General features: G+C 34.0%; 1 non-coding gene across 1 annotated transcript; it reads left to right on the top strand.

Moving 5' to 3' along the window:
- Positions 1–884: 884 nt before the first annotated feature.
- LOC112928114 (U6 spliceosomal RNA) lies at positions 885–991 on the top strand. The gene has a single exon (XR_003236690.2). It is a non-coding gene; the product is annotated as a U6 spliceosomal RNA (small nuclear RNA).
- The last annotated feature ends 24,564 nt before the right edge of the window (positions 992–25,555 follow it).

The raw sequence follows: 25,555 nt of genomic DNA, 5'->3' as shown, positions 1-25,555 counted from the left end.
TTTTACTATGCATATTCTACTTTTAGACAAATAAATGAATTTCATTCAGGAAGACATATTAAGTATAATGTGAAAATCAATAACCTTTCGTGATATAAAGTGACACGTGATTAGAACTATAAAGAGTAGTTTTGAATCTATTACTAAGGATATTCTATTATAACAGGTACTTTAAAAGATGTAACTGACTGGAAAGTGTTAGAATGAAGAAAAATATTTTCACTACTTTTTCAAAATAGAATTTTCATTTTTATAATCTTGGAGCTTATCACCAGATAAACACTTAAGAAATGTATCAAGGAAACAAAAATGCTTAAATATCATATAAGCTAGGAAAAGATATTCAAAGAATGGGTTCTTAGATACTATAATGTTCATATAATTCAAGTAGCACTGCTGTCACCATGATCCCAGTATATATGTTGTTGTAACACTTGGATAAGCAAAATTTAAACATATGAATTTTTAAGAAGTTAAGTATAATGGAATTTAAATAGTGAGGTTCATGGAAATTAGGTAGTATTCTTGACTGCAGACATAGACCTATGTAATATCTCTCTCATGGAATGTAACTTGCTTTACATAATTTCACATAATGACATCAATCAAAGGATCAAACCCCAGTTGACTGAGGTAGTATAATTCTGCAAAGTTGGTAATCTGCATCACTTTCAGATCTCAGGCTTGTGCTATCCAATCCTAGAAATATAAAAATGAGTAAAAAACTTGGGCAATTCAGAATTCAGAGTGAAGTAGAAGGCAAGGGACAGGTGGCTCAACAACTATCTAAAGTCTTACCATTAATTTCCAGTAGAATGCCATTATTCTATTTGGTGGGTTTCCTGAAGCTCTAACATGGAAATACTTTGAGAAAAACAACTCAAGTGCTTGCTTTGGCAGCACATTTACAAAAATTGGCACAATAGAGAGAAGCTTAGCATGGCCCCTGTGCAAGAATAACATATGAATTTATGAAGTATTTCATATCATTTATTTTTTATTAAGTTGAGCTTTCTTATGGTAATAAACAATTTTTGGAAATAGTGGTGATAGTTGCACAACATTGTGAATATAATTAACGGTATGGAATTTGCACTTAAAATTGTTAAAATAGCAAATATACATACATGCAAATAAGCTTACTAGAGCAAAATATAGTGTATTTGTAGAGATTCAATTGTATTAAGTCACTGTTCCCCACTGTCCTTACTCTTATAAAAGAAAATTGAAAACTAATTAGGACAAAAGTGTAACATTGTAATCACTCTTTCCCATTTTAAAGCTGAACAACAAATATAGCAATGATTTACATATGGATACTCTGAAAAGTAAATGATTGAACTGTAATGAAAGCCATGGTACCGAGGGACGCACGGGTGGCTCAGCGGTTAAGCGTCCACCTTTGGCTCAGGGCGTGATACCAGAGTACTGGGATCGAGTCCTACATTGGGCTCCCCGCAGGGGCGGTGGTGGTGGGGCCTGCTTCTTCCTCTGCCTGTGTCTCTGCCTCTCTCTCTGTCTCTCATGAATAAATAAATAAAATCTTTAAAAGTTAAAAAAAAAAAAAAAGGAAAGCCATGATAGGACATGGGGAGTGGTGATTTAATCAAAAAAGAAACATCATAGTCTAGATATTAGGGTACCGTCATGGAGGAAAGATAAGAGGGAGAAAAAAGTTTTGGTGGATTTGATCCTAGCCATAATGAGATACTGAACTTCGACAGTTTGCCATGCATGCTCACTGGACGATCCAACAAGGGTCCTTTACTTTCCTTGCAGTTTTTTATGTAGCATCTTTTTCTTCCTTGTATTGGTTTCCCTCTTCTAGCACTTAGCATTTCTTTTTTTTTCTTTTTTTTTTCTTTTTTTTTTTTTGCTTATGGTGTTTTCCTCCCCCCCCCTCACTTTTTTTTTTTTTTCAAATCTCACAGGCTTATTCCTCAAAATATATTTCTTGTTTATATTCAAACTGTTTTGCAATTTAATCTGCTGGTACATTTGAAATTTATTTCCGAATCTCTGGCCATTTTGCTACAACTGCCTCTGCCCACTGCCCCCCACCCCCCAACTTCAGTTCTCTTACTTATTTGGCTCAAGACCCAAAATATTTTTTTTACTACTGTATCTATAAAAAAGAAGTTTGGAATGTTACCATCTTTTAATTTTTGTCTCACAAATAATAAGATGATTGTAGAACTGTCCTAAAGCCAAAAGTATGTTTATTAAACACACAGGATTGTCTTCTGAACTGCTTCACAAAACATCATCAGCATGACGGGCAGAAGATGCCAGATATAGGGTGATAATCACTTACTGTTCTCTTACCTAAAAATGCAAACCTAAGTAAGGTTCATTTTGCATCTGCTGAATTACCTAAAACTATTACAATTATATAAAATAATAGCAGAATGTAGTCATGACAGCAATACAGAGTTTGGAGTAAGAAAAGTAGGTTAGAGCTCACACTTTTCTGTTCTTTGGAAGATCTCTCTAACTTGACTTTTTAAAATATAGTGTAGGTTTGCTGATAATAACTTGTGCCTGACCTAACTACTTTGGTTACCTTATGAAATAACTGAGACAGTATCATTGAAATCATTCTGTAGAGTAGGGGAATTAATTATTTTAAATATAATTTTGTGGGTTTGGTAGTTACAACAAATGGAATTTGGGGAGATTAAATACTTCACTGAACACACAAAAAACTTCACTGAAATAGAATGCAATTCATAAGAAACTGTCTTCAGGGTAGTACTTTTTCCCTAAACTACCCAACTTTCACTTGTCTTTTGTCATTTTCATTTTCTACTCTTATCCCTGAAAGAAAAACAGAAATTTCCACTCATCTACTGATAACAGGGGCTGGTTGTGTCTAGTGAAATTCATTACTGCTTTGATTTTTACAAGATCCTTTAAACTCTATTTGAGTTGTCGTCCTCTTGCCATGTCCATTTTTGTCTGTCGTCTAGATCACTCTGATGTGTACTTTGATTCCATATTCATTTCTTTGCTGCCTCTTGAACACTGCATAATGACACGAATGTCCATCATGGGGAAGAAAGAAATTTTTTTGGTACCTTAAATAAATTTAGAGTTTTAATGCTGCATACACAGAAAAATGTCCTATAGAGTTTAAAATTAGTTTTGATTAGACAAAATCTGAATGATCTTTAAATGTGTAAAGACCATAAATAATTATCAAAGGGAAAAATCAGAGAAAAGAAAAGAAAAAAAAAATACCATAGTCAAGAGACTAAATCTATATTTTTCTTGGTGTTGTTTCCCTTAATAGTTATAGAAAATATTACAAAGGATCTCACTGTTACTACTTATGCATTGTGAAATTGCCACAAATTATTTATGTCTATAAAAAATTAATGTATATGACCTTTTATCTGTATGATATATGCATCAGCAACTCATCCTAATATAAGCTTTAGGAAATCCAAGATATTTGTATGTTTTATTACCCTTATTGAGCAAGGCAAGAGTATGGTTGTGTTATTGTTCAAGCTGACATATTCTTGATGATGGAATTTTTCTTGAGTGTGATTGTCTAAGACAGTAAACACAATATACTGAGCACTTACTTTGGGCTGAGCATAGAACATTGCATTTGGATTTCTGGGAGAGTTCCAAAGATATTTCTATGACCAGGGGACTTTATAGTTTCACACAACATACCCAGCAACAGTTGGGATTATATTCTTATGTGGAAGTAACTGAGGCTTAAAATGATATCCCAGTGTATTTAACCAATGTTGTTTAATGTCAGTGATTTTAAGCACAGCACATGTCTTCATATGCTTATTGACTCTTTTGGTTTCCTATTCTGTGAACTGCCTAAATATATATTCTTCATTTATTTCCTATTACAGTTTTGGTATCTTTATTGTTAATTTGATGAAGTTATTTATATGTTCTAGATAATAACCTATTTCTTCTGTTAGACATCTTCCGTCCTCTACTTTTAAATTCATGCAAATTCTATACATTCTCACTTCTAGGATTTTTCTTCTTTTTCAGAAACCTCAAAATGTTCTAAATTGTGTAAAGAAATATAAGAATGCACAAAGAGCCCAAGCAATTTTTTTAAAGGAAGATAAAAGACATACTATAGTATGCTATAGTATTAGTTAGATGTTTTACATTTTGGCATTTATAAGAACCCACAGAAAAACCAATTGAAAGAACAGAGAGCTAGAAACTAGACCATTTGTATTTGGCCATTTAAAATACAATAAAGCATTATCATAAATCACTGGGGAAAGATGAAGAGGTCAAGTGGATTGCAACAGAAGCCTAGTTCTTCTTATAGAGAACAAGAAACTTAATCAAACACGACATTCAAGGATGGAAACTAGATGGATTAAACATTTAATTTTGAAGGTTAAATTGTAAAGTTAATAGAGGAAAATTAAGGAAAGCTTCTTTGTATCCTAGAGGCAGAAAAGAGACTTCTTGTATAAAACTTTTACAGAACAAATGACAAGGCAAAACTTGATATGTTTAGTTACATCAAAATCAAAGATTTCTTTTCATAAAGGACTTTATCATTTACAACTTTATTCACTCACTACCAATACAGAATGCAAAACATATTTTTTAAAAGTGGTACCAGCAGAGTATCAAACGTATACAGGGTCTAGAAATAAAGATGTGCAAGAAGTTTATTTAAGAGTAAATTCAATATTTTAAGGATTTTTTTCTTTCCAATTTGACTTATAGATTCATCTCAATGAAACTCACAATTTTGTGAAGTGGAGTTAATAAGCCCTTTCCAACATACTTACACCCAAGAATATATAAATCCTATCTTCAAAAAAGTAAAGGATGGGACTTGTGTCCTGTTATTAAGATTTTTAATAAAACTAAAGTTTTTAAAAGAGCATATATTGGGACAGGGATAGTACAATGGACTAATTCAATAGACTGATGGTCCCAGAAACTACCCCCACAAATACAGAAACATGATAAATGAGAGAAGTGGAGTGATCAGAACTGGAATGGGGAAAATTATAGTTTTTAAAATATATGCTACTTTTTATAGTACACATCAACTTACAAAACCGATTTGCTTGGTAATTAGTAGATAACAGCTAAGCAAGAATTCAGTATGATTAGAAGCTGTCTGTGGTTCATCAGGAATATAATTATTAAATTGCTATATTTATCGACAAATTGATACTACAAAAATCTGTTTTAAATCTTATTTCTTTAAATAACCTCCCAAAATGAATATATTGATGTACAGTTGATGAACTCTTGTGCTGTTTATTTCTTCATTTGTAGTAAAAGGCAACACATTATCGTCATATGTAATGTGGGTCATATGTGTCAAAAGGACTTGCTAATTCCAGGCTGCTCTTTTCTCTGTGCATTTTGTTAAATGGATTTCCTCTGGATAAAAACCCTTATGTGATCTGACAAGTAACCCTTACATTACGTGAGAAGTTAGATATATTAAGACTGCATATTATACTTCCTTATCAAGGTGCCAAGTTCTGGATGCCTTATGATTACATGTTAATATGCAATTATAATGCTATTCCCAGTTCTAAGCGGTAAGGAAAAACAGTGGAAACAAAACAAGACAAATCCCAAATCACTGCCTATGTGGGTTAACATTCTAGTTGGTAAAATGGTAATCAAGCTAAATAAAAGTAACAGTTATCTAGTACTACTACTACTACTACATAATTCATTATGCCAAAAAGTGAGTTATTTAAAACATACATTATCTCAGAGTTTCTGGGGATCACAAATCCAGGTGCAACTATTCAGGCTGCTTCTGGCTCAGTGTCGTGAGACTGCTATCAACATCTCATTCATAGCTGTGATCAGAAGCTCCAATAACGAGCTCCCTCATGTGTCTATTGGCTGTTCTTTGGGGACATCATTCTTTAATGATCTTGACCATATGATCTTGACCATATGATCTTGACCATAAAGTTACTCATAAAGTATCAGCTTATTTTCCCCAAAGAGAGAGCTGGAAGCCACCATTCTTTGGAAACCTCATCTCAGAAGTGGCATCCCCCCATTAGGTCACACTGTCCTTGTTAGAAGTGTGTCAATGAGTCCTGCCCACGTTTAAAGGAGAGGAAGGTACACAGGCATGAACACCAGAAGGTGGGGAGCATGGGGGACCATTTTAGAGGCTGCTTCCTACAGTAAGTAAATATAGTGATAAGGGCTAAGAAGAAAATAATACAGGGAAGGAGATAATATGTTTTAGGAGAAAAAAGCTGAAATTTTAGATAGGATGAGAAAACTGCACTGACAATGGCATTTGGAAAAAAAAAAAAAAAGGATGAGTGGCACATGTGGATATGTGAGGCAAGACCATTTCCAATTAAGAAAATGGCAAAGAGATCCTGATAAGTAGCAAATCTGTAATGAGAAAATAAAAAATTAGCACATGCTAAGAAAGTAAAAATTCACTGCCTAATTCATTAGACTGGAGTAACAGACAAGGCCAGCTCAAAGTTAACATGAAACAATATATCTCTAAGGATTTGCTGCAGCTGTAACGTGTCATAACAACCACCTTCTTTAGTGACTACTGATTTCTTAATCACCGAGAAACTCTGTCCTCTGAAAATCAGACCAGCAGAAATGTGGTTTGAAAACATATCACTGAGAATAAATCATGCCACTCTTGCATAGTCATCTTGATACAGAGCAGCAGCCTCAATTTTTAATACAGGGGCAAAGATGCAGATAATGGTTTTCTGGACACAACATTCCACATTTAAACGGACTTTGTAGTTTCCACAGGAACAGACTCCTTGATCCACTTTCCAATCCAAATGACATTGACCCCTTCACAAGGCCCAGCTTTGTTTTTGGTCTATCAAAACCCTACTTCATTTAGATTTGGCCTAAATGCCACTTTCCCAAATCTTAAAGTAACTTTCTCCTTTTTTTGTGGCAAAGTCTCACAGTTGCATCAGTTTACAGTCCATCTCACCGAGATAGGTCTATAAACCTGACTTTGTGAGACAACAGATTTATCCCTATTGTCTTAGATTGATTGGGTTGGCAAAGTAAGGAGTGTTAAGAGAATGAGGGGAGACAGTAGCAGAGGAGAACAAAGAACTAGAGTTTCCTTCCCTCAGGGTAATAATAGGTCCATTCAAATACAAGATACTAGTATATTGGTGGCATTTCATAGATAATATCACTTATTTTCATTGAGGACAATTAGACTAACTGGAAGAGCATGGTTGGAGATATTTTCGATGGATGGATAATAAAACATGAAGTGAATTTTAAGCCTTGGACACATAGTGGAATTAGAACTAATTTAATATATTATTTGTTTTCTGGGAGAAGATTCTACATTGTCCCTTTTGGGAACTAGGATAATGAACTAAGGAGCAGTAACTTGTGCCTTGAAAGCAGCTGATAGAGCTAAGAGTGGGGTAACCAGGAGAGACTTCTGTTCTTTTCTTCCAAAGGGGATAACTAAGCCCTGGATGACCAAAATTTGTAATAGCAGGCAAAAATATTCAGTGCTGAGTATGGGTGGTGGCGTATTAGGATCTGAGTAATTTTTCTAGTAGCTTGTCTCTGCTCTGGTTTCCTGATTGGATGAAACCAATCTACGACTGGTTGTGAGCACATGGTCTGTCCTGTCCACCCCTACAGAGACCAAGCAACAGTTTGGGGTAAGGGTGTCTATAGAGATAATTAAAGCTTTTCCTCAGGAGCTTTGTTTTGAAGTTCAACCTTTGGTGGATTGAGGTGAGGCAGAGTATATTAGGAAGTTCATCTGGAAGCATACTTTAGCCATATATTCCAATTTAAAATTTACCAATAAAAAATGTTCCATAATAATCATTATTCTAGGGCAGCCCAGGTGGCTCAGCGGTTTAGCGCTGCCTTCAGCCCAGGGCCTAAGCCTGGAGTCCCAGGATCGAGTCCCACATCGGGCTCCCTGCATGGAGCCTGCTTCTCCCTCTGCCTGTGTCTCTGCCTCTCTCCCTCTCTCTCTCTCTCTCTCTCTCTCTCTCATGAATAAATGAATAATAAAAATCTTTAAAAAATAAATAATTATTATTCTATTTATTTCATTACTGTGTCTACCTCTAAATTAACTTTTAATTTGTGTGAGAAGCACATATGGATTGACATTACAGAGCCCCAAAAATCTGCTCTAGCTAACATACTAGTATCCTATTCCTCATCTTATCCAAATATCTGGAAAATGTTATCTACGTTTGCTATTTCCACTTTCTTATTTTCCTAGCAACATATCCCAATTTGCTTTCATTACCAAAAGTATACTGAGCCCTTTTTAAACTTTATCATCACCTTCATGTTGCTAAAATTTGTTACCCAAACTCTTAACATTTGAAAAGTTTGATCATTCTCTCTTTCACGGTATTTCTTTTCTTAGCCTCTATATCAACATATTTCAGTTTCTTTTACAGATATGTTATCCTTTACTCAACCTCCAAAATCGAAAATTTGGTCCTCAGGTTTGCCTCTCTGTTCTTGTTTTCTACTGTACTCCCTAGGTGACCTCATCTTAGCTAACAATCTTTATCTTAAATGCAGTTTACACACACACACACACACACACACACACACACACAGTTGCTAAGATATTGTATCCACACATGATATTTTTCATTAGCTCCTTCAGACCCAAAATCAAATAAGCCTATACTTTCCATCTTTATCTAGATAACTAACAAGTACCTCAGATTTGTGATTTTGAAACTTGACTGTCTTCATATTCTCCAAAGACGTTCATAATTTCATATTAAACTGTATCCCAGTCCATTCAGATCTTCCAATATAAACCTAAAAGTCATTCTTTTTTGTGGTTACCTGTCCCACCTGATATACACTGAAATCTACGTAGAGAGATTCTATAAATTCACTTCAAAGTGCCATCTTCTCTGTCTTGAAGAAATGCAATAAACATCTACCAGATCTCTCTTCAATGATTCTTATTTCCCTCCAAACAATTTTATTCACTGGACTCAAAGTTTTCTAATCTAGTATGATCACATTTCTATCAATATGGTCAATCATTAAAGCTTCTCCTTTTTACCTCGTAATCCATTTTTTTCATAAATCAAAGCAATTTTTTCCTAAAAGGGGAACTAGGTCAAGCTATTCCTTCCTTAAAATAATCCCATAACTTTTTCATTATGAATGGACACTTTGTGGTAATTTTAGCATTGATCCTCAAGTTCTCCATAGGATGATCCAATTTACTGTTCCATCCTCAATCTTAACCACTACTTAATCTCTCCCCTATCTCCAGCAACTGGACTACTACCATTGCCACAAATGAGTTGGGTATTTTCTAATACTGTTTCTTGAAATGTCTGTGTTCCTATCTCAATGAGAAAATATCTAAACCAAGTACTCCAAGGTCTAATTCAAATTGTAACTCTCTAAAAACCTTCCTTCCTCTTCAATGATTTCTTTTGTGGATATCTTTCATATCACATACATTTTGTAAGCTGATGAGTATATATCTACTTTTTCTCTTTATTTTGGACCCCTGCAGTTCTAAGACTTATTAACCTACATATCCCCAGATCTTAGCAGAGTGCCTGGTCCAATGTGAATATTTTGGAACTGGTGATTGGATCACATTGAGAAAATCCTGATTATCAATAATAAGTGGTTCATAAAGGTGGGCAATTTAGCCTGAGATTTTATACATGTTAAATGCCATCATGAACTCCTTTTTCTCTTTTACTTTTGAGGCTTCATACTCTAAAATGCTACTATTATAAATAAGTAACAAGAATATATTTTGTCCTATAGGTTAAACAACTATGAAATCATTTTCACATAAACTTTGAATGTGTTCAATAGTGTAGCTACCTTGCTATCATTAGTATAGAGGACATTCGAAGTAGTACTATATATTTCCGTTATAAGTAAAACATACTGGTATTTGGGAATTAGTCCCTGCTACTTAGTACCATGATAAAAATCACCGGTAAATTAAACATATATAAATAAGGCATAGATTTCTTAAAATTCATGAAGTAAGCATATGCTATTGCTAATATTAATATCATTATTGTTAGTCTCAATATAATTTCCAACCACATCACTTGGCCTACAACATATAGTTGAATAAACAGGCCTAACACACTTTCTTTCCACTAACCTCGAATTTCCTTACCCTAGCTCTGTAGAGAACATACAGAAATGGCACATCTCTAACTCATTGCCTAAATAAACTGGCTTTATTTAAGAAACTAGTAGGAATATCTCTATAACACATAAGCTGGTTAGCATTTGTGGGTTGCACAACATGACTTTAATAATGAAATGAATTAAAAATAGAAAAACAAGTTAATATGTATTTATACCTTTAAATTTTTCATAATGAAAATGTGATGCTCTAGAGTGAGCCAAAAGAAGAGTTAGGAAGGCTAGATTTCCTCATGCATTAAATGGCCTGAGGGCTATATTTACCATATGTCACTTAACCAGTTATCCCTGAAGTACATTACAGCTTAATCGTGTGATGGTCTCAACCTATGTGGCAGACAGCCTGTTGACAAACAAACTCACACTCTTTGATTTTACGTTTTCCCCCTCTCATCTTCATTTTATATTTTGTAATCTCCCTTATCCCCAATATGTGTGACTTAACACGCCATCTACATACACAATTCCTCTAAAGTGATTTTCCATAAAGCTTGGTCAAAATATGACTTATAAAGGAGATTTTCAATATATATTTTATAACACAGAACTGAATCTGGAGGAAAAAAAAAAGTAAGAAAACTCTCCTCCACAAGGATTTCATTCAGCCCACTTTTAAACTTGATCCATAATTTGATCGAATGCTCTTGGGCACTATTAAATAGTAATAATGAACTTCACCTAAAGCCCTTAGTAATTTTGTTCCACATTTCCTTCTCTAATTATCCACTATTCCCTATTTATTATTACTTCATTCTCTGCCTTGAGGCTGTCTAAAAATACTAAGAATGATAAATTAAACAATACATTTGGCACCAAGTTAACCTGTGGGGAGGGTTATAATTTAATGGGTTGTCTTCTGAATTAATTATTTCTGAATTATTTAATTGCAGTTTCTAAACAAATTTCTTAGAATATGTGACATTAGAAATTTCAATACACTTCTAATAAAATTATTATGACAAAATCACAGATATACCATAATTATCTATTAGGCTAAATTTTACAGAACTCGACTATACATCCATAGGGAGTTACCGATTATATTTTTACTAGCAAACATTGTCTCCTATAGAAGTTTAACATTATTTCGTTAGTATCTCACAAGTGCAGACATTAAATTATTGGAATTTTGAAGCCAATGCCTTTCCCCCCCTAAGTAACAATTATTGACTTATATATTAAAGTTTTATGAGTCTCTTAGATTAAGTACTACTTTAAAGAACTTGATGGTACATTGTACACTGTTTACTTACCCCTATCATTCTCATTAAAGCTCTGTGATAATCAGTTTCTTATTCTCTGAGCTAAAACCTCCATGATTTATGTGGAAAAGTTGTCACTTAGAAGAATCCACATTGCAAAATGGCAACCTTCTATTTGTGTTGTGAAATTTTACCCATGTTTCATAGTGATTTTTAGTTTTCCTCTTGGAGAAGCAGAACTCTTATGGAAGTTTTCTTCCATAAACAGAAACTTCTCAACCATTTATCAGCAGCACCAGGTCCAGAAGAAGTGAAACAGCTCATCTGGTCTTAACCTCTGGAATTTTCCCAAATTAATTACCTACTACATCCAGCCCACAAAAGCCTTCTCAAATTTCATGTATGAACGGCTGCAGTGGCGATCCAAAGCTCTTTATAACCTTCTTTAATACTTTGAAATGCTGGACAGCTGCTTTTTAATGCTCTAAAAAGCTCAGTGGTAGAAAGAAAGTTTTCAGAGTGTTAAGATATTATTCAACTGTAAAGTCTTAAATTTCAAGTATATTGAGTTTTTTAATATATAATGTTCTTTTACATACTGTTTAATCTTCACTATAAGAAATAGACTAAAGTTCATTACGTGTCGGTAATCATGGACTAACTTTATTCTTATACCTTGAATAATATGGCTTCTGCAGGTCTCAAAACTAGTGATAATTTAACTGTATCAGAAAAAAATGTTTAGGAAGGCAAATGCCTTTCAAAAGGAAAGTGATATTTTCATATAGTACAAATAAGGAATACAATTGCTATAAGGACTTTGGATACTATATGTCTGTAGTGCTTCAATTAAAATGGTAAAAACAATTTTGGGTTGCCTGGGTGGCTCAGTTGGTTAAGTGTCTGACTTGATTTTGGCATGATCTTAGGGTCCTGAGATCGAGCTCTGCACTGGGTACCATACTCAGTGAGGAGTCTTCTTGTCACTCTCCCTCTTCTCCTCCCCCTACTAGTGCTCTAGTGCTCTCTCCCTCTCTCTAACAAATAAAATCTTCTTTAAAAATGGTAAAAAAAAATTTAACTTGACATATTAAAACATATGTTTTAAACATTAACATCTATCTTTCTTGACTATTATTGCCATCATTCCCTCAGTTCTCTACCTTATAGACTGTAATTTGAGTCATCTCTTTCTCTCACTTCCAAATACAAACTGTCATGGATTATTTAATTTTTGTTCTTGAAATATGTTTTACAATTGTCCTTAAAATGATTCAATTTGATCTTCATGCCCATTGTTATTCTCCTAGTGGAGATTCACACACATTCAAGCTTAAACAATTGAATTCCTTCAGGTTAATCTTACTGATTTGCATTTCTTTTATCTGTCATAGATTATTTTCCTAAGCCACTACTTTTAGAATTTGACACTTATGATCAAATAGTTTCTTTAGTCACTTTGATCATCTACCAGAACTTCATTAAACTATTTTGCTTCCTTTGAAGACCCTTCATTTTCTGACCCTCACAATTTCATTATTTACCTAAGGTTTCAGTACAAAGTGCCTTCTTCGGAAAAACTTCAATTTTCATCAATCATTCAATCATCTTACAGAAAATATATTCCTACAGTAGTTCTTTTTTTTTATTATTATACTTGCTTATTTATTTCAGAGAAAGATAGAGAGAGAGGGCACAAGCAGCGGGGAGAGGCAGAGGGAGAAGCAGAACCAGGCTCCCCGCTAAGCAGGGAGCGCGACGTGGAGCTCGCTCGACCCCAGGACTCCGGGATCATGACCTGAGCTGAAGGCAGATGCTTAACCGACTGTGCCACCCAGGAACCCCTCTTATGGCAGTTCTTCCTTAGTCTAGATGTTCTTTCATTTTTTTTCTATATTTATCCACACTTTATTCTTCAAAGGTATCTTTGTTTCAGTTATTTCTTACGGCTTTATTTGATTACACTAAATTGATCTCCCTCCCTTTGTAACATTTCTACCATTCCAACAAAATGCACAGTATAATGAATGATTAATTACTTTCCCAATTATTTAGAAAGATACTATTAATATTATGGCTAAGAATCTGCACATAATAATACACATATGTAGATGTACAGAAAAGCTTAATCCCCTCTTCTCCAGAATCTCATAATCATGTAGGAATAAAGGTAAGGAAACACATAATGAGAAAATAAGTGTTAAACCTTGTAATATTTTAAGGAAACATAGGCAGAAAGCAATAAGACACTTATAGGAAAAAGCACTGTGGGTTTCACAGAGGGGCTATCAATTGGTTTTGGTAGGCGAGGGTAAGAAGTTTTCCTTTTGTTTGGGTGAGGGACAGACATTGAAGTCACTCAAGTTAGTATGTAGTGATTTAATTTTCACAAAGTTTTGGCAAGATTTTGATGACCACATCTTTATACCATCATTTTTGTATATTTCCCACAATGCTTTGGGACATTTTCAAGTATAGTAGGTACTCAATATTTTTTCGGGGAGGGGATGTTTATATATATTGTAGTGGTATATATGCAATGCGAACTTAAGTCAGGCATACTCTATTTCTGGTTCTCTAGCTGCATGCCTTTAAATTCCCTTAAATAGGGGATCCCTGGGTGACTCAGCAGTTTAGTGCCTGCCTTTGGCCCAGGGTGTGATCCTGGAGACCCAGGATTGAGTCTTGCACCAGGCTCCCTGCATGGAGCCTGCTTCTCCCTCTGCTTGTGTCTCTGCCTCTCTCTCTCTGTTTCTCATGAATAAATAAATAGAATCTTTAAAAAAAAATTCCCTTAAATAGAGATAATAATACTTTATGTCTATGATATATATAACTGCTAAATGTATATATAGTATTACATACATAAACTATTAGATATTTATCATTATATATATAAACTATTATATATTATTGTATTCATAAGCTATATCAATGCAGGTTTTTAGTAGTTTTGATATATTATTTTGCATTTTATATCTAAATATAAATAAATATATGACATTGTAAAGATATAATCACACTTAAATTGATCCAATTAAAGGAGAAACTGATTATCAAAGAATTAACACTGTACCTAACAAAGAGCAAGTTTACCAAAGATTATCGTTAATGTTTTTTTCTTAAGATTTATTTATTTGAGAGAGAGAGAGAAAGCTCATGAGTGATGGGAGGGTCAGAAGGAGAGACTCTCAAGCAGACTCCTCATTGAGCCTAGAGCCCAATGTGGGACTCCATCTTACCAACCATGAGATCATGACCTGAGCTGAAATCACCAGACAAATGCTTAACCAACTGAACCACCCACATGTCCCAATTGCTGTCAATATTTTTAAGGTCAATATAATTATTTTATTTTCTACTCATAAAATCTAAATCTGAATTCAGTACAAATACAGAGAGCAAGAGTAGAGGTTCAAAGCTTTTAGTCAATTCTTTTCTATTTCGATTTGGCCTTTTTTTTTTTTTTTTTTTTTAAACAAAGCAAGAGTTTACCAACTCTTAAGCCTTAGCACAATCAGTAGGGTTAAAATGACAATGAGTCGTTGATACCAGCAGGATAAGCAACACAGACTTGTAAATTATGTGTGTAAAACAAGTGTTACAATTCCACAAAATACATGGATTTTTTTTTTTTTTTTTTTAAGAATTTTTGAAAGAGGGACACCTGGGTGGCTCAGGGGTTGGGCACCTACCTTCGGTTCAATCCTGATCCCAGGGTCCAGGATCGAGCTCCACATTGGGCTCCCTATGGGGAGCCTGCTTCTCCAGCCAGTGTCTCTGCCTCTCTCACTGTATGTCTCTCATGAATAAATAAATAAATCTTAAAAAAAAAAAAAAGAATTTTTGGAGGAAAGGTGTTTAAACCACCCTTAAAAGGTAGGAAGAAATCTAATATTAGAAGAAACTGAAGAGACAGATATTCTATTTTTATCTAAAAGATTTATGCTTATATTCCCCTGCGAGAAAAAGATAAATTATTCATAAATAAGTTGTTTTATATTTCTTTTATGTTTCTATTAAAAACATATATTTTTATATATGGAAATAGTAATGTCCTATATTTTAAACATGAAAAACCTTATTGTGCTTATTTAATTTACCACTGTACTGAGCATATTTTAAATACCCATAAAATATTTTATAAGACATATACATCACAAGAACATGTTGTACTATTTTAAAAAATTGAAAAATTCACTTGTAACAGATCTTAACTAAGGGGTTTATATATCTGTATGTGTTTCAATTTCTTTAAATAACTATTGAATTTGGCATCCCTAAGATAAATTTGTGAGGGAAAGTATAAAAAGTTAACATAAAAAATTTGTTTAAAAATCTATCTATTTTTCAAATGTAATAAATTGATGACCTTTCTACGCAAAAAAAGACTTTCAAATTAAGTAAATGTATATAAACCCTCTTCAGGTGATAGAAATTTCCAAATGTACATGCATTTTTGTATAGTATAATTTAAATTGGTTTTCACTAACAAAATAAGAAAATAACAGTGTGGCATTTGCAGATAACTATGCCTGAGTTGCTGTGTTAATTTTGAAAAGATATTCATAATTGTTTTATGTTAATTGTGTTTGAAATAGCATCCATGAAATTACAGTTTTATATTTATTTATTGTACAATTATCTAAAATTATTTTCAGTCAAAGCCACCTAGCGTGTAAATAATGCCCTAAAATTTAAATCTACAGAAACAAATCACGTTCTTACCACTTTATTTATTTCTAAGTAGCATCATATCTGCATGCATAATAAAAGTTGCTTTTTCCCCAAAGTTAACAGTCAATTAACTATAGGAATGCAGGCTTGGGTAGCAGTTGTTTTGATATATTATTTTCTACTCCATTTTATAAGAATACAAATAATATGTATATGCTTTAATTCACACATCTAAGTAGTAATATATGATATTTTCTAAATATAATGTGTATTGTTAGTACCAAATCTACAGAAAGGAAGCAATTTGCAAACAGAATGTGTTGTTATGAAAGTAAAGAAATTATAAAGTGCAACTTTTTTTTACAGTTAGATCATTAGGATTTGTTTCCTTTAAAAAACATTGGAATTTCATTTTCATTTGAAGACTGGGAAATAAAGACTACCATATTTTCTTATTCAGTGTCAGTGTTTTGTTTTTATTATCATGTATTAGACATGTGACATACATATAGAAATGGAATGAATGACCCACCCAACTGATTTTTTTCTGAAAATGCATTATATTCTTTTAAATGGGAAACTCAAAACCACAAGTAATTTTGTTAAATGGACATATATTTACAATTAAAATATCATGAGTATATAAATAATTCTATATAATCCATGTTTTTTCTTTACTACTATATACATGGAAATCCACACAAAACATATACATAAATATTTATGACCCATGTGGGTATTAATAAAGTCAGATAAACATGTTAAATTATATGTGAGTGCACCTGTATGTAAGTGCAAAATCTTTCACAAACTTGAACACTGGGTATACCTGGATTTGCATCCAAGCAAGCTTTGGCATTTATTAGCTGGCTCAACAGATAAATATATTGCAAGTTACCATATCCTCAGTTGCTTAATTTGAAAAATGAAGTTAGTGTTGTTATGAGGATAAGTAAAATCAAATACATGAAGTGCTATGCATGCAGTAAAATATGTCATTATTGCTCAATAAGTTCTATAGGCATAAATATGTAAAATGTTAAAATCTATACCTAGATGCAATATAAATTGTTTCAAATTGATGTATTAATTTCCTAAATGTTTAATATTTAAGTACTACACAAGAAATACAAATGAAAACTATTTACTTCAAAACAGATATGTAGGGATGCCTGTGTGGCTCAGTGGTTGATCATGCCTTTGGCCCAGGGCATGATCCTGGGATCGGAGATCAAGTCCCACATTGGGCTCCTTGCAGGAAGCCTACTTCTCCCTCAGACTGTGTCTCTGCCTCTATTACTCTTTCTGTGTCTCTAATAAATAAATTAAAAATCTTTTAAAAATTAGATATATAAATTCTTTTTTATACATACACACACACAAATATATAAATGATCAACCAAAATGTCTTTAATAATAATTTTTATAGAATAAAAAATAAAATCAAGATGACTTTAAGGAATATCTCATATGTGCTAATTACAAGGTTCAAATAAATAGAGACAACATTTCTTGGGAAAACTGTTAGATTGCACTTTCTATTATGCACCGATTACAACCTCTCTTTTCATATTGTAATGAACATACAGAGAATGTCTACCTGCCTTGATTAGATAATTGTAATTCCTTAGAGCTGAACGAACATGATGAATTTTTTTTTAAGATTTTATTTATTTATTCATGAGAGACAGAGAGACAGAGACGGAGACACAGGCAGAGGGAGAAGCAGGCTCCATACAGGGAGCCTGACGTGGGACTCGATCCCGGGTCTTCAGGATCAGGCCCTGGACCGAAGGCAGGCGCTAAACTGCTGAGCCACCCAGGCTGCCCTGAACATGATGAATTTTGAAAATCACAAATATATCAATTTTATAGGTCATGGCAGTTTGTCTATCTTTGAAACTACTCTCTGTGCCATTGTCCTAATACCTGACTTTTAGAACATCAATGCAAATTACTTTTTGTGTGGATAAAAAATGTAGAGCAAAACTAGCAAAGTATACATATAATGATCAAAGTTTTTTTTATATATATCTCAAATCTTTATATTGTCCATCATCTGTGTTACCACTACCTGTTAGTTCCAGTTCCCATTATCTCAAAGCAGGTGAGAAACTGCATTAACGATACAAATGTATAGTTACTAAAAGTCAACTTTCTTTCCACTACACCATTCTCAAGGTGCTACAATCTAATAAGAAATAAAACACTGGTACATAATATGCATAATATAAGATTGAATATGGTACATTTCTAAGAGGGGTGCAAAAAAGTATTAAAGGCTGAACAGAGGGAGAATTTGCATATAGAGTGCAAAATGAGAAAGAACATTATTAAATAGTTATCATTTTAATAATGAACATGAATGGGGGTGCCTTGGTGGCTCAGTAGGTTAAGCATCTGCTTTTGCTTCAAGTCACGATCCCAGGGCCCTGGGATGGAGCCCCGCATTGGGCTCCCTGCTCAGTGCTTCTCCTTCTTCCTCTCCTTCTGCTTCTGCTCCTCTGCCCCTGCTCATGTTCTCTCTTTCTTTTCTGTCTCAAATAAATAAATGAAACCTTTAAAAAAGATGAACCTGAAAGATTCTAAATTAGCCTTATTTTCATTGTCAAATAGGAAATATTTCAAACACTTTAAAGCCATTTCTTCTCAAAAATCCTTAAAGCTAATTCCACCTCTAAAATGTAGGGCAACTAAAAGAAAAACAGTTTTTGTCTAACTCTTGAGACACTTACAAATCTTATGGTCAAATCTTATGGCCTTCTCTCTCCTGCAATAGCTGCTTTCCCAATTCTTGCAATATCATTTTGAATAAAGTCTCTCCTTACTAAGTGCAGATTTGTTTTTTATTTGACATCACATTTGAATGACATCAAAATTCCTGACCAGAAAAATATTCATACAGAGAGAGCCAGCACTTCTTTGTTATATTTTTGTCTTCTGTATATAATTTCAAGCATAAAACAGACAATGTTTAGGAGAGCAGTATCTTAAATAAGTAAAAATGTACGTCATAAGTAAAACAACAGAGAAAATTTATTGTAATAAAAGCATTTCAAAGTCAAAACATAAGTCACTTTATATTTAATTGGAAATACTAATTATTACTTCATGAGAAGCATATACATGTAACACATGCACATGTTTGGCTTTCTATATACAATCCAATGCCATCAAAGCTCGAGGAATGTTAAAATATAAAAATATTTTTGAGGTGCCTACGTGGTGCAGTTCCTTAACCATCGATCTGACTCTTGCTTTCAGTTCAAGTTGTAATCTCAGGGTCCTGAGAGAAGGCCCACGTCAGGCTCTGAGCTTTGAGTGTGGAGTCTACTTGAGATTCTTTCTCCTTCTCCTGCTGCCCCTCCTGCTTGTGATCTCTCTCTTTCTAAAATAAGTAAGAATTTTATAAAGGGTACCTGAGTGGCCTTGTCAGTTAAGCATACGCCTTTGGCTCAGGTCATGATACCTCTACTAAGCAGGAAGTCCACCTTGCTCTCTCCCTCTATGCTCTCTCTCACTCTTGCTCTCTCTCAAGAAAAAAAAAAAAAAAAAAAAAAAAACTTAGAAAATATTTTAAAAAATATATTTTCACTATAGATTAACCTGCAAAAGCAAATTTGAAATGTATTTACATTAAGACTTAACAAAAACTCAGGCATAGCCTAAAAAAATGCTAGCTAAATAGAGTAGCAAATATAATGAGTCCATAGGTTATAACTGAAAAAATTAATCAAGCTATAAACAGGTTAAAAAATAGATAACTTTGCTTAGGTAATTTTTCCTATACTCTAATATAAAACTATAATATCAAGCTTAAATTTTTTTTGGCATTACTCTTATTTCAAAAGTAAGGGCTGTTATTCCCGTTTCAAAATGCAAGGGAAAAATACTGAAGTTTTACAGTTTATTTTACGGGCCAGTTTTCTTTAAACTAAGTCTTCTGTATATGTTTTAATCTCAAATTTCCAAAAATCACATTTCTGTTCTTCATTGTGTATCTTCTGCAGAAATCAGTTACATTACCAAGAGACTGGATCATTTTAGTGCATTACTGATTAGGAAAAGAGAATAGATATGATTAATACCTACAAATGACAATACTTACATTCATAATATATAATTTTTCTTGTTTTAACCAACTAATCAGCATAGTATTTTGTTTCAGCAACCAGAGATTCTAAATTAATTGTAGCACTGTAATGAAATAGATTTCAACTTTATAAGTTGCAGAGGGAGAAGCAGGCTCCATGCACCGGGAGCCCGACGTGGGATTCGATCCCGGGTCTCCAGGATCGCGCCCTGGGCCAAAGGCAGGCGCCAAACCGCTGCGCCACCCAGGGATCCCCAGATTTCAACTTTAAAGGAAGAGGAAAAGTATAGGACATCCTGCATGTTTTGTAGTAATGTTACAGTGATAAGCCTCAGAAATGCATTTCAAACTACTTAAACTTTACTATACTGGGATCCCTGGGTGGCGCAGGGGTTTAGCACCTGCCTTTGGCCCAGGGCGCGATCCTGGAGACCCGGGATCAAATCCCACGTCGGGCTCCCGGTGCATGGAGCCTGCTTCTCCCTCTGCCTATGTCTCTGTCTCTCTCTCTCTCTCTCTCTCTCTCTGTGTGTGTGACTATCATAAATAAATAAAAATTTAAAAAAAAACCTTTACTGTATGTTCACTGAAGAGATACAACTATTTGTAGCTTAGTGAAGGCACACTAAGATTGTGTTGTGATATACAGTCAGTTATATTCTACTCCATAAATTAGTCTATGATCCTTTTTTAAACTCACACCATATGTGATTTCTATTGTGTACTGCTTTTATATGTGAGTGTTAGATTATTACATTCCTTAGTTACCAAAATTTTAAAGTAATCGTATCTTCACATTTATCCCTCCCATATTCATCTGCAAATGTTGAAAAATATTGCAGTTACTTAGTATTCATTTTTTATGAATATATGTGAAATGAAATCCCCCTAAATATAGCATATATACAGGTGAAGAATATTTAATGAAAAATTTCACACTCAAATTTATTGCTGAATTATTGGTCAGGAAATCCTCACTAGTCCATCAGCTGATGCTAAGGTGGATGCTAAACCTCACATGCAAAATCCACTTATCCCATTACTTCTCCTTCACTATTTTGTTGTTTCCAAGCTAACAGACCATGATTTCATTTCCCAGGGAACAAAAATCTTTTTCTAGGGAGCTTCCTAAACTCCAGCAAGCCTCATCAGAAAACTGATAATCAATGAAGTGTGTACACATAAAATCTCCAAAGAATTCTGATAAAGTAGTGCATTTTTATAGCTTGCCTGTCTTCAGAGAAGCTTTACGAATGAATCCAATTGCTTTCTCCCCTGGGAGTTCTAGATGGTAGAGATCAAGGAAGAGGCTAATATTTACCATTTCACAAATTAAAGTCTACATGTTAAGTTTAGTGTCAGACAGCTTTAATTATTTTCCCCGCTTTGTAGTTTGGATAGTTTAATCCGGGTTTCCCTGCAGCTGACAACTTGGAGTGAAAACCCAAGCAGAATGACAGCGTTTGCTGAGGCAGATAATGTAGCTCAAAAATGCAGGCGATTTTCTGGGATGCAAGACAATGTTTTGCATCCCTTTAGCTACCCAACTGAGTGAAGATTCCAGTATTCATCTAATGCAGTGAACATAAGTAATGATACGGTTTCCTACACATTTGATTGAGATAGAAAAAATGTAAAAATAACTCAACATAAAATATACAGTATTTGTTAAAATTATATCATTTATACTGAAAGATACAGAGAATCAATGTATATTTTGAGTGCAGTACTAAGAAAACATTATTGTTTGTACATTACATGTAATTTATGGACTATTTTAATGTATTCCTATTATTTTTATTATATCTTTTACAAAAAACATAGTTTAGGGATGTGAAAACAAATCAGGATGTTGTTCTTCTGATGCTGAGAAAGAGTTTTAATAGCTTTCAATTCTAATTGGGTGTTGTATATTTTCAAATTTAAAGGACTAATCGTTTAAAAACCTGAAGCAGCCCCATTAGGAACATACCATTCTTGTAATGGAGGGAAACTACAAGAAAGTGTTTGGTTGGAAATTCATTTTCTTATTCTTCTCTAACAGTCTCTAATTAGACCCATTATGAACCGTGAGTTAGACTTCTGATCTTTGAATTTCATACCACTATGTTTCTCAGTATATATTCTCACTAATTCATTAAATTTTCCTTGCATCTTTTATGATTCCTTGAGGATATTTATTTCTTATTGAGTCTCCAGTACCTAATATAATGTACTTACTTTCAGGTGTGGCATTTATTCAATCAATCATTCATTCACTCATACATTCATTAATTCATTCATTGATCAACCCCTCAGTCAGTGGATAATTTTTAATTACCAATTATGTGTCATACCGCATATTAAACCTTGAGAATTCAAATATAAATTAAATTTAGTCACTGCCCTGGAGAAGTACTTCACAGAATTACTGTGAAGTAATTGCTACTCATCTTAAACCCCTTATTGATTTACTTTCAAAACAAACAATAGAGTCTTTAACAAGACATACTATATTAGTCAGCTTTACTATAGTAAAAAATGTCAGTGGCCTAACAATGAAGTTTTATTCCTTGCTTATGTACAAGCTAGGGGTTCTGCTCTCTCCATGTTCTGTTTTCATTTCAGAATCCAGGAAACACCTGAATGAAAAAGAAACCTCCATTTGGATTATGACATTAATGCGGTAGAGTAAATTGCCAGAGAATTAGCAGAAACACACATGGCATTTTAAGCTTCTTCTCAGAAGTGGTATGAAGTTACTTCCTCTCCTGTTTTACTGGCCAGAGAAAGTCATATGAAAAAGACTGACAAGAGAATAAGGATCAAGTCTCTAGGTCATGTGGGAATATGCAGTAAGTAGAGATGGACAAATCCCTCTAGCAAAGGAAGGAAAGGACTTGGAGTAAATACATAATCTGCCAATTTATCTAAGAGCTTGCTCTTTATGGGGGTTTTGTGACTTTGATATGATATTCCATAATGGTATTTCTAATTAGGTAGTGATCAACAATTATTTTAAATATTTTAATCTAAGACATTTTATTCCTTATGTAACTTTTAACCACATCCCCCAAACCAAGTCCTCATAGTTTGCATCATAAACATTAAATTATCAGATGAAAGAACTGCAAAATAGTTTTTATTATGAAGGAACACATAAAAATTAGTAGAGAATAAGTTTTGGTATTTTCCCTGGGAAACAAGTCGGATACTGCTACACATAATTCTCTCTATATTAAAAGGATCATTACACATGCTAAAATATGTGCTGCATGCTGTTATATAAAATATTGCTAAGTAAGGTACTTAACTTTTGAAAAGCAAAATGTTTATTTTTTATATATACCTATATATGAGAATAAGTTTATTCATTGAAAATTAGAGTTTCTGTCTCAGAGAAGCTTATCTTCTATATTCCTCTCAGCTAGTTAGAAGCCTAAGGAAGAGAAAAATCCTATGAACAGAATGTTTCAGGTGAAATACAGCTGCAGGGTTGAAATTTCATTATGATTCTATTCTATTTCCATCGCCCCACAGGAACACATATACTTAATTCATCAGAGCCCCTTTATTATCTTTGCAACACCCCCAACATCCACATCCACCCCAAGCCCATTAATATGGCCAGTTATAACATTTACAAAGTGAATCAGGCTTTGAAATAGAACAGTCCTGGCAGCATGCTTCATATGCTTCTAAAACATATACAGAAAAACTGCACAGCATGATTTTTCTCAAAAGAATAACAATAGTCTCTTTATACACTTAAAATAAGAAACCTGTGTTCATGCTGATACAGTTAGGTGGTTTCGATTCCCATTCATAAGATGATGTATTGATTTGAAGATGAAACATATAACAAGTTCCTCATTTGGAAGAAGTCATCTCTACTGCCAGGTATTGTAAAATACTCTACTTTGTATAGATAGAAGCCAGCCACTCAAAAACAATTCCAAATTAGCTAAAAAAAAAAAAAATGCAATGTAGATAAAATGTTATGCCTCATTACATACTCTCTTCACACTAACCTGCATGCACTAACCCTTTTCTCCCTCTTTTCAAACATTCAGAAAGTAACATGCTCATCCCTATAGTGAATGAATGTTAAGATAATAATGATTTAATTTTACAAGCCTGTTTATGAATACAAGTTTTATCTTATGTTCTCAGTCTTAAATAACCTTCTCTATTTTCTTTCTTACGTGATATATGTTATATTAAATACACTTATGAGTTCTTTTTTCTTTTACCTCCTTGGATATTTCTCTCTTGCCTTTACTTAGTCCCCTTTGTGTCTTTCTCATGCTTATTCTTTAAATTATATTATATAACAAAGGTTATTTTTAAGTTTTATTCATATTAGCAATATTAACAGCAATTGAAAGAAACAATGTTCATGGAACACTTGCTTTTTTTTTTTTTTTTAAGATTTTATTCCCTTATTCATGAGAGACAAAGAGAGAGAGAGAGGCAGAGACATAGGCAGAGGGAGAAGCAGGCTCCCAGCAAGAAGCCCAATGTGGGACTCCATCCCAGATCCCTGGATCACGCCCTGGGGCAAAGGCAGATGCTCAACTGCTGAGCCACCCAGGCGTCCCAGAACATTTGCTTTAAACTTGAAAATCCTCAATGTCATTTACATGTAGTGATTCACTGACTATCCACAATAACTGCAAAAGGTAGAAACTATCATCATCTACCATTTACACATGAGTGCAACAAAACAATGTTAAATGGCTTGTCCAAGGACATTAATCTAGGATAAAGTACACTGGGTTTCTTTCTTTCTTTCTTTTTAAAGATTTTATTTAGAGAGAACCGGGTGGCCCAGCAGTTGAGTGGCTCCCTTTGGCCCAGGGCATGATCCTGGAGTCCCAGGATCGAGTCCCACATCAGGTTCCCTGCGGGTAGCCTGCTTCTACCTCTCTATGTCTCTGTGTGTCTCGTGAATATTTTATTTATTTATTCATGAGAGACAGAGAGACAGAGAGAAAGATGCAGAGATGGAGAAGCAGGCTCCCCGCAGAGAGCCTGATGTGGGACTCAATCCTGGGACCCCAGGATCATGCCCTGGGCCAAAGTGAGGTGCTCAACCGCTGAGCCACCCAGGGGTCATGTGTACCAGGTTTCATATCTGGAAAGCCTAACTCAAGGATAAGCTATTGTGTACTATATGCTTCTCATACCAGCCACTCTCTGTATGAATATATCCTGAGCCAACTGACTCCCAAATTTACATTTCCAATTCAGATATTGCACAAGAGCTCCAGATTCACATACCAAACTCCTTACAAAAAAGTGCCTACTCATAAAAATAGTTGAAATTCAGCAGCTTGAACACTAAACTAATTTATTTCCCAACACCAAATGTCCCCTGTGATGTTCTCCATGTCAGAGAGACAAACCA

Source organism: Vulpes vulpes, chromosome 6, assembly GCF_048418805.1.
Source record: "Vulpes vulpes isolate BD-2025 chromosome 6, VulVul3, whole genome shotgun sequence".
Classification (NCBI taxonomy): domain Eukaryota; kingdom Metazoa; phylum Chordata; class Mammalia; order Carnivora; family Canidae; genus Vulpes; species Vulpes vulpes.
The sequence above is the reverse complement of the archived record's forward strand: the minus strand, read 5'-3'. Positions and strand labels throughout refer to the sequence as shown.